Genomic DNA, 13,021 nt, shown 5'->3' with positions numbered 1-13,021 from the left:
AACGTACACTCTCAGAAAATAAAGTACATAATTGTACCTTTAGGGGTACAATGGCTTGTCACTGGGGCTGTACCCTCAAGGGTACAATATTGTACCCTTGGCATAGGGTGCATATTTGTACCCTTGTGATTTGTACCTTAAGAGACCAGTCTTGTACCTGTGGTGACAATTTTGTACCTTTATTTAACAATACAAAAATGGACCCTTCAAAAATGGTACAAAATTGGCTTTGACAGGGTACAATCGTTGACAACAATGATATATATATATTAGGGCTGGGCGATTTAAATCGCGATATTGTTATGCGCATCTCGTCAGTAAAGCCGGTTCCTTGATTAGTAGTAAATCACCATCACCTGCTTTCAGATGGAGCGGCATTTACTACAAAGAGCCGTAGTTAACTGATAAGCTGAGCCATATCGCATTAATATCGCGGACGTATCGCCAGCGATATTTAATGTGATATGGCTCAGCTTGTCAGTTAACTACGGCTCTTTGTACACAGCAAAAACTCAGTGTTAAATTAACACTCCTGGGAGTGTATGAGTCCACACTCAAGAGTGTTTAAGTTAATGAGATAATTAAGTGATTAATTTAGTGATGATTGGACATTATTGAAGACACCTGATGTTAACAAGCAGAATCACTGAAGGAGAAAATCTCAAATTGTAAGTTACCATTATGGCGATGATTGTTTGCTTTAGTTGGACTCTTGACCCATATATTATTAACTTTAGATTTTGTTTGTCTGAAGTATCTGAATTATAACTGCCAGTTGAACAAAGAAAAAAAAAAGTGATCTGATGGTGTTGGTTATATTATGACAATCATCATTTGAACTTGATCACTGAACTCATTAAAATCCTTCTTTCTGACTTCGATTTATGTTGTTGGTTACAGCATAACTGTTAATCTGCATAAATGCCAGAATTTTTGATATAATATAAAGGATTTCTTAAAAGTTGTTTAAAAAAAAAATCATTCTTTTAGGCACACACAGATGTCAAGATTCAGTCTATGCATCTCAACAATGGTGACGAGCAGAATATTCAATTAGGAAAAGTAAATTACATAGACAATTCAGATCATAATTTATTCATACCGCAATGCATGATGGGAGCCATTAATGAGTTGTGATTGGTGGCAGCCACTGCAACATGCTTTATTATTGTCACCATTGTTGAGATTCACAGGCTGATTATTGATGTCTGTGTTTTAAATGAATTTATTTGAACGTCTTTTGATCAGCACAATGTTTATTATATATTTTGAATTATAAGTAAAGTACTGATAATCATAGGCTGAAGAATCACAAACCTGCTGCTAACAAGTTAAACCAAACTATCTCAATAAGTTTCATTTTTCAGATCACAGCATGACTATGTCAACACATAACCAACACTATCAGATCACATTTTACTTTGTTCATTTAACTGTTATAAATTAATAACAGCAGACAAACAACAGTAAATATTAAAATAAACATATAATGGTCAAGAGCCCAACTAAAGCAAACACCCATCACCTTAATGGTAACTTACAATTTGTGATTTTCTCCTTCAGTGATTCTGCTTGTTAACATCAGGTGTCTTCAATAATGCTCAATCATCACTAAATTAATCACTTAATTATCTCATTAACTTTAACACTCTTGAGTGTTAATTTAACACTCATATTTTAACACTTTACACTCTTGAATGTGGACTCATATACACTCCCAGCCCCAGGAGTGTTAATTTAACACCGCTCCATCTGAAAGCAGGTGATGGTGATTTACTACTAATCAAGGGAACCGGCTTTACTGACGAGATACGCATAACAATATCGTGCGATATATCGCCCAGCCCTAATATATATATATATATATATATATATTACACACACACTGAATAAAAATCAGAATTTATTGAATCCTTTTCATTTACACATTTTCCAACATTTCATTTTAAACTCAATGTCTAACTGTGACATACAAATTATCATCATCTGAGTAAGTGTCATTTGCCTGAAAGTCCATTTCATGTCCTTTCATCTCGACGTCGGTTACTTCTATGCCTGCTTCTGATATTTTCTGAAGGACCTCCTCGGTTGAAAGCCCTGTAAGAACCATGAGTAACCGTGCTATGACTTCTTCTCCACCGATGCCCAAAAGAAAGAAAGACCCGGAACTGGACATTCTTTTAAATTGAGATTCAAGCAGCCAATTAGGGCAGGCTCCACATACAACCTTTGGAACATGAATAGAAAAACAATTTACAGTAATTAAAAAAATTGTACTGTTGAATTGAGATATTGGCTGGACATACAGGCTAAGTCAGTCTGCCCACTAGGCATTTACTAATAACCTTGGAAGTATGTTAATTTGAATGAATGACTGGACGTTTATATTTTTTTTACTATGAGTGGTATTTTCAGACGGTCCCTTTAGAAAATGCGGCGAATATCAAACCTAAAACTTACTTCACTGAGCTCTAGAACCAGTTGCAGAATTTCATGTTAAGCTTTTTCTTTTTAACAGGCTCAGGAAGGAAATTACCATTAACGCGAAATGTCGCGCGTCGCGTTCAGGCTCTTGTCTGTAGGTTATATAGTTTTCTCCCATAGAGCATATTATAAAGAAAAAGCTTAACGTCAATGCAGTAAGACGGTGATATTTAAACTCAGTAGCCAATACACCTTATTGAACATGCAACGCGCTATTGCACGTTAAGCGTTTTCTAATGGTTTTCTGTGGGTGTTGTTCATAATCTGATGTAATCTGTTTTCCTCTATAAAGTATGCTTTATTAATAAGGTATGCCTATATTTTGTACTAAATTTGGTGCTTCAATATCACTCACATTATAAGCGCCTTAAATGCGGAAGAACGCTTGATTATGCTGCCGTTGTCTGTTTTAGCAGAATACTGCCATCTAGTGGTAGCAGGTTTTCTCAGACAGCTGTGTGCGGATCGAGCAAGGCGAAACCGCGGAATGAAAATCTCAAAATCCAAATGAATCAAATAGGATCGACTCAGAAACGAGTCAATGAATGCACGCGTGTCACCTCATCCACAAATGCACATCTTGTTGCATGCACAAATTCTGGCCTACATTAATACAAAATCGAGGTTTTGTATTAACAACTGTGTCTCTATTTGTACAAAATGCTGCACATTCATGTGATTTTGGATTTTGCACACACAAGTTGTATTGTATTAGTTTAAATGTAGTGACGCACATTTGTGAATTTGTCAAATAGATGGGTAGTTGTGCACACATTAATAATTAGCACCAGGCCTATTCATTTGTAGTTGTTTGTGTGTGGGTTGTGAAATGCTTAAAAAACGTGAAAAGAAAGTCTCAAAATCCAAATGAATCAAATGAGATCGACATAGAAAAGACATCAATGAATGCACGCGTGTCACCTAAACCACACATGCACATCTTCTGTGTTGAATGCGCAAATTATGATACACTAATACAAAGGAAAACATTTGTATTCACAAAAATGTCTCTATTTGTACAAATTGCTTCACATTCATTCAATTTTGCATTTTGCACACGCAAGTTGAAAGGTATGGATAAAACATTTCTGCAACATGTATCAAGTTCATTGATAAGTGTGCTTGCACGTGTTAATCATTTAGATACTATTTTCATCCCATAATAAGTCACTCATTTCGGTCTTTTGTCACGCACTCCCGCCACACATTGTGTTTCTCACGCGGAAAAACTATTTATACCGCCACGCCCAAAATTTCTCTGGCCGTGCCGATCTCACTATGGAACCGACAGCCAGGAATCAAGCGCGTCTCCCCTAGCCGCCTGCCACTTATCAGCCAATAAAAAAAAAAAAGAAAGGGGCTACACAATAGCCAATCAGAAATTGCACTATTGTATCTGGGTAAGATTTAACGCAACAACCAATGAAAAAAAAGCACATCCTGGAATTGTTAAAGGGACACTCCACCCATTTGCATTAAGCTTTGCATTGTTAGAAACCCAGTCATACTATTGAATGGTTGTGCAACACTCTCTCATTTTCCCCTGAGACGGGAGAAATCCGTTATTTACCTTTTACACTTCCTCCTACAATGACGCAAAAATCGTCATTTTGCGTCATTGTAGGAGGAAGTGTAAGAGGGGGGGGATTTCTGTTGAGACTACAAGCACTAGTTCCTCATCTTTCCCAGGGGGCGGGACCCGCTCACGCTACAGACCTATTACAGATCAGTGGGTGGGACTTTACTCTCTGAAACTGAAAGCAATATCCTCCATCTTGTTTGAAGCTAAGCTAACAGGCGCTGTGGAGAGAGATGTACAGTTATGACAATAGTGGAGGAGTGCTCAATATGATATAGAAGAGGATTTCGGAAGTCTGATGCTTGAATCAGGTGTTTGTGGCTACCTTTACAAGCCGCATTATAGCGAAGAGCAGCCGAGGCAGAAGACCTGCCTGCCGCGGACGAGGAGCCCGGACTGACTCGAGTTAGGGCGGACTGGTGGCGATGGTGATCTCACTATGCAACTACGAACACAGAGATAGAGACCGTCTGCGGCAAAGAATTTCAACGATGACAATTTCTCCTGGACGAAATCTCTGAATCAGACGAGGACACGGACGTTTGTGTTGAGAACTATCCTAGTTTCGCACCGCATATGTTCTGACTGAACAGCCAGGTACCATGCAATAATTCACCTTTTCGAAAGAAATACAAACGAGGAGTAATGCACTAATGAGTTCGCCAACTAACTAGACATTTTGTGTGAATGTGAAATGAATTTTAATCTGTGGTGGTAGCTAGTCTTGTAGAGGGAAGAGTGATTTCTCTTATAGGCAGATATGCACTTTCTGGATTAGTGGGAGTGGCTTGCGGAGCTGTGCAATGTGGTGCATTGTGGGAGTTGTTGTCTTTCATACAAATGGCACCAAATTCAAAATTTATTTTACATTTCGACTACATATATGACCCACTTTAAATAAAAAACAATGTTCAAATGGGTGGAATGCCCCTTTAACGTAATTCTGCTACAGCGTCTTCGTTCAAAGTTTCGTTCACCCATAGAGGAAACCACTGGAGTTCCGAGCATCACTTTGAGCACAGAGTAAGTCATGATGATCTCCTGTTTTAATGTTACAACAAATTCACACAACTTGTTTGACACAAACAGTGACAACTTGACTGCTGTTAGAGAATGTTTCCCAGATAATTAGCATCAGTTTTTCGTGAGTGTCTAACTTAGCCAACAGTTTTACAGCCTGTTCACTGACAACACCTGCTCAGAACAAGTAGTCTAGGCCTTGTCATATTTTCGTTATCACACGATGACTGATATATTGTCACATTATAAACATCTCTCTCTCTCCAAATAGGCTTAATAATTTTATTAGCACTAAATAAATTAAAGTGTATTGCATAGCATAGTCGATATAGGTCACTTTTAAAATCATGTCATATTTTATAATTATATCCTGGCCATGGATGCATTAATCATTGCATCTGTCTTTCAAAGATGTCAGGTAAAAAGCAATTGACCTATGGCTAAGCCACGCCCCCAAACACGATGAGCCAATCACAGTGCGCATAGCTTACCCATACACTCGGACATTCTCTGCTTCCACGTCCATTGAAATGCATTGCAGTTAGTCAGTTTTCATTCGGTTTTATATGTTTTTTCTTGTCATTTTAAAGGGACTGTAAGTAAGAATTTCTCCCATCTAGTGGTGAAATTGTATTTTGCATTCAAACGAATAATGCTCTCCAGCGCCTCACTTTTTCGAATGCGCGTTGCATCTACGGTAGACGTTATGTACCAAAAAGCTATGACAGGATGTCTTATAATAGCACTTCGAGTTTTCCTTCGGGTGAACAGGTTTGTTATTTAAAACAAACTGAAACTTGAAACAACGAAAAAAGAATGTTACAGTATGAATTACTGACTGTGAAAAACATTAACTAAGGTAATTAGTAGTAATAAAGCCTTCTTTATTCGTTATATTTTTTGAAGTACGTGCATTAGATATCATCATCATCAGAGCCTTCTCTAATGTTACTTTACTCAATAGCTGCTATTCATCAAAGAGCCTGTTTAACTTTTACTATAAATGTTCTTCTGTCTATATAATAAAGTACTTCTCTATATAATAAAAAACTTATATCGTTTATTTTTTTCTGTCTATATAATAAAAAACCTCTACTTTACTCAATAGCTGCTATTCATCAAAGAGCCTGTTTAACTTTTACTATAAATGTTCTTCTGTCTATATAATAAAGTACACAACCAAGCAATGAAAAAAATAAGCTCGTAATTAAGACCGTAACATTGACTTACCTGTCGAGAAGAAAGCAGGCAACTTCAGCGTCTCTTTTAAAAGCTTTCTCCTGCATTAGCTATCCCGACATTAACCCTTGTTTTTGTAATCTCCGTTCACGTTTCCTTTTACGGTCTATTTTGGACTTTTTCGACGACGAGGACTCCTTATCCTGTGACTCATATGTATGTATGAATGAACGGTGTATAAATAACCGTACAGTGCAGCCTTTTAAACTTGCCGCGGCAGTGACAAGCGCCTCTCACTGCTCTGCTCCTCCGCTTCTGCTAACTTCAGTCACGTGACGCCTGGCTCTGAACGAAAACGCGCTGTGGAAACGCGTTGGCCTAGTACTTTTTGTCCCTCTCTGCTATTATAGTTTTTCAAGATGGTGGAACTACATGGAAGCCTCCGTGGACCTACCCGTCCCATGTATATAAAGATAATAAATTCTTCGTTTACGAGGATTAGTCTGATCATTGGCATAGGTATTTGTACATCATTGAGGGTGTATTTATTAATAAAAATATTGATTTTAGATAATAAAATACCTAAAAAGCTACACACAGTCCCTTTAAGTTTAAAATGGTCAAACGGTGTGCACGGGGTACATGCAACTCCGACACTAGGTATCCTGAGAGGCTGGGCGACGGTGTGTATTTTTTTTACCCCTTCCCAAGCCACATTTCAACCGAGATAAGTGTCTGCTCTGGATTAAGTTATGCGGTAACGTTAGACCACAACACCAACTAAACGCAATTAAACAAGGATGTCTACATCTGTTCTAAGGTAAGTCAACAACGTATTTGAACGTTATCTTTAACATCTCTAACATAACGTTAGGCTAACGTTAGCCTAGCTTCTAGCTGTGTTGTAGCTGCGTAGCCAGACAATGTTGTGTTTTACACAAATAAGTAGGCTAAACACTTTGCAGTTGTAATGATGTCCTGTATGAACAAAACGAACTTATGTTTTTATGTTTCCACTGTTCGATCGCGCCCGCGCCTCTCTCTCTCTCTGATACACACACTCATTCCAGCATTGCAATCTTGACATCGCAGCCTGTTCACTATGCTGTGTTCACACCAAACGCGAATAGAGCGTCATATTCGCGCGTATCGCGTCTAGTTCGACGCTTGAACATTTTGAATCCATTCGCGCGTCCAAAGCGAATAGGACGTGCGTATAAAGCGAGCGTTTGAAGCGAAATAGCACCAAACTATAACGTGTAAGTTACACTGTGACCTGTACATTTTTGTCTGGAGCTGAAGCTTTTCATCGACCTTCTCAACAATGAAATTATTAATATAACCCTCCAATGTATAGTTAAGGCTCTTTTGGTGACTTCGAGATGATATATAATCTTTCTGTCTCCAAAAATCATCAATTGCTTCCTGTGAAATGTCTCCTACTGTGAGAGCTACCGCTATAGCACCTGTTACCGAGTGTTGACTGTTTGTCCGAGTGAGTGGAGGGGGCGTGGCTTAGCCATAGGTCAATTAAGCATCCTCTCATTCGCCCTGAGAGGAAAGTCCCCTAAAAAGGCCAGGTTAGAGGATGCTGTCCCAGAGAAGGTGGCGAAAAGGGTAGATCCATTAGAGGAGGAGACAGTGCAGGTGGAAGGCAACAAGTCCAAAAAGGCAACAAACACTTTCAATAAACAACACCAGTCATAATCTCTCTCTCTCACACACACACACACATGCGGAAATTGAATAAATACTTTGTATTTGGTATTTGAGCAATTATTAATAACAACAACAAAAACACTAATAATAATATTATTAATGAAACACCCCATTCCCGTGACACGTCCAAACCCCCCCCCCCCCCCCCCAGGAGGTGTCACTCTTGCCTGTCTTCAAAACTTGAGAACCCTGTTACTCTTTATAGACTAACTGGAGGAACTGAGATCAAACAGTGGGAATTACTGATCCAAAACCCCCAGTAAACAGGAAGTGAAGATGTTAGTAAAGATATTTATTTCTGGCTGAGAAGACATATACTTCAACATTTTTACTTTAATGTTCAAGTATCATGAAGAACATGCTCCTCATCATCCATGAGCCTGTGAGTTTGAACAAGAAATCACCTGTTGAAATGCGAGGAGAAAACCTCTGGCCTTTATTTATTTTCACTTCCATAGACTTTCCTGTAAACTGGGGTGATGATTCATAAAGTTGCTCTTTCTCCCAGATTTAAGGCTTTGAAACCTTGACATATCTTTATTTTTTACTTCCACAGTCTTTCCTGTAAACTGGGGCTTTTCTTGAAGCTGCTCTTTCATACGGTAAATGCACATGTGGAGATTTGGGCATCTGTAGCATATTACAACATGTGTGAATTAAAATTGATTATGACCATCTGAGCCATTGTACAATACATATTTGAATGGGATCTTTAAGGCCAAATGACAGATGATAATTTGTCCTCCATTAATATCAAAATCAAAGATCACATCTGATCACAGACAAACCCCACCGTCTCATATCTGTTCTTGGGGTTCTGACCAGATAAGTATTATTTCTGCACGAAGTATGGAAATACAGGCAGGAAGGACATCATATTCGGACCAAATGCAATGATTGGACAAACATTTTTTGGTTCTGAGATTTCCACAGACAATACATGTACATGTTTTAATATTTAGACCACTTCTATTATTGACTGCTATGAGGACGTGAAGGCAGTTTCAACCAGTATAACTAAAAACATTGTTTATTAGCCCAATAGCTTTAAACACTATTCTAAGTATTCAAACGCTGAAAAAAACAGAAGGATCAAAGACAAGTTACACAAAAGACAAAATGTGTGACGTAGTGAAGTTTAATTAGCATGATTGTGAAACGATCAGTGTTGATTTTTTATGTTATGATATTATGAAGTAATTTGTTGAGACATCATCAAACCATCATTAACTGTGAGAGAATGAAATATTGTCTTTTTAATTTTTTATTAGTAATTATTTTTCTCCAGTTTTCAGGAGTTATTAAAAGGTGTACACAATATGAGTGTTGATGAAAGTCTTTAATCGCCTAAAACTTTCTCAACACCATCTACAACACCCTGCACAACTTTTCATGGTGCCTTCATAATCTGTTTATTTCCTCCGGACACCGCGCCGGTCAGCGGAGATGCTAGCAGACTGAAAACAGCATCCACTCCATCTCCGGGTGTGCTCCCGCTGTCGATCTTATCGCAGGCCTCCTTAACGCTCTCAACGGCTCCCTTCACCATCCCAGCCGGGACGTCCACCACAGCTCGGACCACACCCACCGCCCCCTTCGCCAGACTCGACACCATGCCCGACGCCACGGCTGTGACCACAACCCCCATTCCCTCCGCCACACCCGCCGCCTCGTCCGCCATGGCTTGGACCACACCCACCGTCCCCTCCACCACACCCACTGCCTCCTCCGCCATGGCTTGGACCACACCCACCGCCTCGTCCGCCACGGCTTGGACCACACCCACCGTCCCCTCCTCCATGCCTTGGACCACACCCACCGTCCCCTTCGCCACGGCTTGGACCACACCCACCGTCCCCTCTGCCACACCCACCGTCCCCTTCTCCACACCCACCGCCTCCTCTGCCACGGCTTGGACCACACCCACTGTCCCCTCCACCACACCCACCGCCTCCTCCGCCACGCCTTGGACCACACCCACCGCCTCCTCCGCCACAGCATGGACCACACCCACGGTCCCCTCCGCCACGGCTTGGACCACACCTACCGTCCCCTCCGCCACGGCTTGGACCACACCCACCGTCCCCTCCACCACACCCACCGTCCCCTCCACCACACCCACCGTCCCCTCCGCCACGGCTTGGACCACACCCACCGTCCCCTCCGCCACGGCTTGGACCACACCCCCCATTCCCCCCGCCACACCCGACGCTACGGCGCCCATCACTTTGAAGAAGTCCATGACCTCACGGGATTCCTGCCAGCGGAATATGACACAGCATTAGTATGTTTACAGAATCGTTTCCTTCTGTTTGCTAGAACTAGAACCTATTCTGTTCACTCTTTTGTACTCACAATCAATGAAAACTTGGAAATATCAGGTAACATTAAAAGTTTGATTTCTGGAAAGGCCTAAATTTAAGGTTTCTGTACATTTAAAGTAATATATATTTCTACATTACTGTAAATAATTCTGTTTAAAGGGGTCATTTAATGGTACATGCACTTTTACAAGTTGATTGTACTGAAATGTGTGTTGGCAGTGCCTGTACACAACCATCATAAAATGATAAAAATCCATCCATGTTTTCCCCTGTCTCAGATCAAGCCATTAGATTTTGTGACGTCACATGGTCGGACGCCCCTCCCACGATTGTTGATTGACAGCAGTGTTTAAACACAGACCCGCCCTCGCTCCTGAACAAGCTGTCTGTCATCATAGTCCGTGCGTCATTGTTGATAGCTGGAGCACTGTCTATGAGCAGAATGGCGTCTAAGCGATTGTGGTGTTCTGTTCTTGGGTGTAATAAGGAACACAGCAGTCATTTTGATGTCACTGAAGACGCAGTGGCTGAGTTTTGTTTTCGAAGGGAATATTCCCCACGATCAACGTCAATGCTTCCATGTTTGCGCAATGTTTTAAATCATTTCACACACCAGACTGGTTTTGCTAAGAAGCTGCTCCTGAAAAAAGGATCGGTACCAACTATTTGTGTTCCTGCTGCACCTCCAGAAGAAGAAGTGAGTGTAACGTTTTATTAACCTTCATATTAATATTTATATTAATCTTTGCAAATCACTAGCATGCTTCACGATGAATGCGGCTGCTTACACTCAGGGTACATTACGGCATGTTTTCTATGTACGACGTTCTCAATATAATTAATAATCCCACGTTTATAATGAACAACGCGCTATGGTTATTGTGTTATTATTACAAATGGTGTATGCAAAGAACAGAGGGGCGGGGTGAGCAAAGCTCATTATCATTTAAAGACACATGCACTTAAATGGCGTGTTGAAAACAGAGCTGTTTTTGACCAGGTAAAATGAGTGTTTTCTTACAATACTAATGAGAATTTTTAATTGAAGTATATTACAAACTTTTAATTTAGACCCTAAAGAATAATATTAGCTTGTACAAAAATGGCATTATATGACCCCTTTAAATGTTTCAATAAGCCTATATATAAACAGTGCTGGTTAGTAACTGATGAACAACATGTAATCTGGATTATGTAATCAGATTCCAAAAATAAAGTACTTGTAATTAGAATATATTACATTTTAAAATACTTGAATTCAGACTATCAGACTTTTTATTGATTAAATAGTAACATATTAAGCCTGAAGCATCCTTATGGATTTTTTTTGTCTTGTTCAGGTTTTTTTTTTAATATTTATTTTTCATAATTTTGCCTGTGTTAATGTCAACAGCATACATTTTGGCACAGGTGTGTATTTTTATTGGAATTTTACTATTTCACCCTCATTTCCTTTAATAAATCTATTTTGCACTAGTAACACAAAATAGTTCCTCTCAGGACCTTAAGGACAAAAATGTCCCCAATTGAAACACATTAAAACTGCAATTTTTAATCCAAGGGCCATTTAACTATAAAATGATGCACTCTTTGTTATTAATAGGCTTTCATTCTGTTGGTACAGTAAAGCTTGAAAATTTAAAATTGTACTATTTTTTACCAGATGGTGCCATTTTTTTTCAGGTTTGGCCCATAAAGCAAATACTCGCTTTATTCCTGTTTTCTGCTTATTCATATAGTATAGCCAATTGGATGAATTATGCAGTGATAATTGTGTGGGTAAACATTTGGTTCTGCGTCCTAACAAACTCTTACTGAAAGCTGATTTTTTTAGATATAATCCTCAAATTTGGAACACAACTTTTTAACACAAGATTTATGGCTTTGAATTTCTGGTAGTTTTAGAGTTCAACATGTTTCATAAAATATACATTTTATGTAAAATAATTTTCATAAACTTAAACCTACATTTTTGGTTTTATAAAAAAAAAAAAGACAGTTTTTTGACAGACATTTTTGTCCACTATGGACAAAATGTCTAACTTTTTTTAATTGATGCACAAGGGTTAATATTCATGGTAATAAATTATTCATAATTTATTGATTCTTTCTGATTGTCTTTCAATGTGATAAACAAGTTAGGTCAAAAGTAATCTAAAAGTAGTCCGATTATATTACCTAAAATGTGTAATGTAATGAATTACATTACTAACTACATTTTTTGTCATGTAATTTGCATGATTGGATTAAGAATGTCATCAATATATGTGACCCGTCACGGAAACCAGGGACACAAGTCGGCAGCACAACTTTCGAGCAAAATGAGGAAGAAGCTTTTTTTTTTCAAAATTTGTGATTTTCGTTTTTTTGCAGAATCTGTTAGTTGAGATCACGAAGAAGCCTCTGCATGTTTGAGATAGCAGTATTGGTATATTTAAAAGCGTACATTTTGAGTTTGAAATCGGCTTGTTTTTCGGAGATTCTAGCACGCAGTAGGGGCGTGTCATTGTCGGTGTGTAAATCAAACATGTATCTTAATGGTCTAGTGGTAGAGCTTTCGCCAGCCGTGACATAGGGTCTGAGTTCGAATCCGCTCTCGTATAGTTTTTTTTTTTTTTTGTATAGTTTTTTTCTCTCATCAAAACGATTATGTTCAGCAGTGGTTGTATATCAAGCAGGGACACACAAACGTTTGCATTATGCTTTGTGATATTAA

General features: G+C 39.1%; 2 protein-coding genes across 3 annotated transcripts in view; both read right to left on the bottom strand.

Annotated features, from left to right (window-relative positions):
* The window catches only part of LOC311077942 (B-cell receptor CD22-like), a gene marked incomplete at both ends in the record, with an annotated part of 103,985 nt that overhangs the window by 47,224 nt on the left and 43,740 nt on the right, over positions 1–13,021 (bottom strand). The gene's annotated exons all lie outside the window — the stretch shown is intronic.
* The window catches only part of LOC311077767 (uncharacterized protein), a 40,123-nt gene that overhangs the window by 18,969 nt on the left and 8,133 nt on the right, over positions 1–13,021 (bottom strand). Inside the window, exon 4 of one of the 2 annotated variants that reach the window (XR_014604984.1) lies at positions 10,121–10,238. The exons of the other annotated variant lie outside the window; for it this stretch is intronic. The gene's annotated coding sequence lies outside the window, so the exon portion shown is untranslated. Of the gene's footprint in view, positions 1–10,120; positions 10,239–13,021 lie in introns of those variants that run through there. 2 annotated transcript variants of the gene reach the window in all.

This window comes from Abramis brama (genome assembly GCF_963993115.1).
Source record: "Abramis brama genome assembly, chromosome: 2".
Taxonomy (NCBI): Eukaryota; Metazoa; Chordata; class Actinopteri; order Cypriniformes; family Leuciscidae; genus Abramis; species Abramis brama.
Note: the sequence above shows the minus strand (reverse complement) of the source record. Positions and strands in the feature narration are given on the sequence as shown.